We start from the raw sequence: 2730 nt of genomic DNA on the forward strand, positions 1-2730 counted from the left end.
TATGCGAACATGTACTTTTGCAATGTGAGCAAACAAATATTTAGATTGTCTTTAGAATTATTCTTTATTTTAGAAATAGAAGAAGTATTTTCTTTCAATAATAATGATTGTTACTTTTTATTTCAGAAATGGCATTATTGGCTGTAAACTCTACTTGCTTAATGAAAACATGAGTCACTTGGAACAAGCGNGGCGTCATCGTAAAAGGTAAGTTTTAGTAAAAAAAAAAAAGCTCTACTCTTGTTTTCAAGTGAACTTTTTTTCACTCTCTGTGTGTATTGCATTGAGAAACAATATTTTTTTGTAAAACAATTTGATAAAAAGTTGTATCTAGCATTTTCTGACAGGAACGTTTTACATAAATTCGCGAAGGTATGTGGTATAGTTGATCGTTTGTGACGTTGTTAGGTAAAACTTAGGTCATACTGTGGTAACGCTATGGCATTCAATAATTATCATGAGATGTACCGCCAGCTTTTAGAAACTTGTTTATTGTAGATTTTTTCAAAAGAAACACTTTTATTTCCGAAAGTGTATGCTACTAATGATAAAACGTTACATATTCTATGTGATATAACCGTAATAAAATATGCATTATTAATGTTGCAGAATGGACTGGCTCAATGAAATAACCAAGATATTGTTTGTGATTATGCTATTGTATATTTTCTACACACGTTTTTTGTAAAATACGTTATATTGTATATCAAGAATTATGTGTGATTTTACTTTAAAATCAGTAATTTTTGTAAAGTTCACGAACAAGAAATACATTTTCAACAGTATATTTATATTTAGCTGTACAACTGCATTTAACTATTGCATTAAATTAATTTCCCATAACGCAACAGTTTTGGCGAAATAAAATTTTGTAAATACTGTTTGTCAAAAATTGTAAAAAAATCGTTATGCATTTTCATAAGCATATACATATATATAATTTTGTGCAATGCATTTTTAGAAGTGTATACGTTTATAAAATTTCGCAATATTTTCACAATTTGCTTATTAAGGTAAATGTATATGTTTACTCTGTTATTTAGAATAAAAATTTACGTCTTAGTGTAAGAAATGTATTTTTCTATAACTTAGCTGTCAAAATAAGCTCTCTTCAAAAATATTTTAATTGCATGAGAAAATACAGGAAATAAAACTGAGTCTGTTCACCCATGTTTGCATCCATTCGCCTCCTCACTCGTTCTTTACAAATTAATTTTCTCTATCTTTTTTACAAAGATCTGTATGCTTTATTTTTTTACATATTGCAAGAATATATATATTAGTTTCTTTAGTGCGACACATATGCTAAGGTTTGGACGTCAGTTAATTTTGCGATGGTATTGTATTCTATCTTAGGCTGGTCGTTTGATCTACATAACATTATGTAAACAAATATCGACAGAAAGAAAGAATAAAAGTAACGAATTTATTTGTGAAACAACGTCGCTGCGTGCACTTAATGCCAATGCAGTCTGTCGCGGTCGCGATATAAAACGTGCGATCTCGTTGGGTTGACGTTTCCGACATACTTACCTATACATTCCTAGGAAAACGCAGGATGGGTGCTGTAACAGCATTTNGAAGTCGTTCCCTGATTATTGTACAAATTTGGTATATATCACGCGTATTGTAACGAGCTCTACGAGCTACCGAAAGAAAAATTTGTCTTCCGTGTTCAAAACCGTATAAAATAATCGATCCCTATATTTGGGACATAGAATAGGATACTACAGTTTTCCAAACATCCTACGCGACAATTTCACTTATATTTTGTGTACGCAGNTAGAACATAAAACAAACAATAATAACAAATAACGCAGCTAAAATTCGACGACAGGTGTCGAACATCGGGACAACGAATGACAAAACTACTATTTGTCGTAATATCTACGTTTCGTTTTGTAAATCTGGAGATGGCCTCAAACTCAATCGTAAAATGTCACTGATTGCTTAGCGTCGATAAGTTGCTAATTGTGCAATTGTATCATTTAATACTAATCACCGACCGGTGGGTGTAATTCGATTGACAATGATACACGATCGTGATGTATAAATATTAAAAAGAGAGATGATAATAAATAAAGAGAATGAGAGAAGCGTAAATTAATGACGATAACGGATGTCACTGTCGGGAAAGTAACATCCGACTCGATATACGATTTTGTGTGAAACAACGCAGCAAACACAAAATATAACTGCTACATAACATGGGAGTAACATATAATGTAACAGTTGGTATACTTGATTTATATTGGTATTATATAATTTTTTCTTATTTATGCAATTTAACTCTGTAATGAAAATTATATAGTTCGTTACTTACTGGCAACAACTAGATAACAATAAAGTAATGTAACATGTTATATGACAAATTTTATGTCTGCGTTACTGTAACGTGACAATTTATATGGATATGATCGAGTGATTTATTGGTGAATAGAATTTGNAGATTCTATAAAAAAAAAGATACGTATGGTTGTGAAAATATATAGTAATAAAAAAACGATATGATACCTTTAGTACAAACTACCTAGCAAACACAGAATACAACTGCTATATAACATAGAAGTAACAGCGTGATATAAGTAATAAAACAACTGTTATACTCTATTAACATCGATGTTATGTAACTTTGTTTTATAAATGTAATATAATTTTGTTATATATCTATTATATTGCTTGTTATTAGCTAATAATGACATTATAACTTTCATATAACATTTCTGTAAC

General features: G+C 30.2%; 1 protein-coding gene across 1 annotated transcript in view; it reads left to right on the forward strand.

Annotated features, from left to right (window-relative positions):
• The window catches only part of LOC109862841 (fatty acyl-CoA reductase 1-like), a 9080-nt gene that overhangs the window by 2771 nt on the left and 3579 nt on the right, over positions 1 to 2730 (forward strand). The window lies entirely within an intron of this gene.

The sequence above is a fragment of the Pseudomyrmex gracilis genome, unplaced genomic scaffold (assembly GCF_002006095.1).
Source record: "Pseudomyrmex gracilis isolate BER0280 unplaced genomic scaffold, ASM200609v1 scaffold_2487, whole genome shotgun sequence".
Lineage (NCBI taxonomy): Eukaryota > Metazoa > Arthropoda > Insecta > Hymenoptera > Formicidae > Pseudomyrmex > Pseudomyrmex gracilis.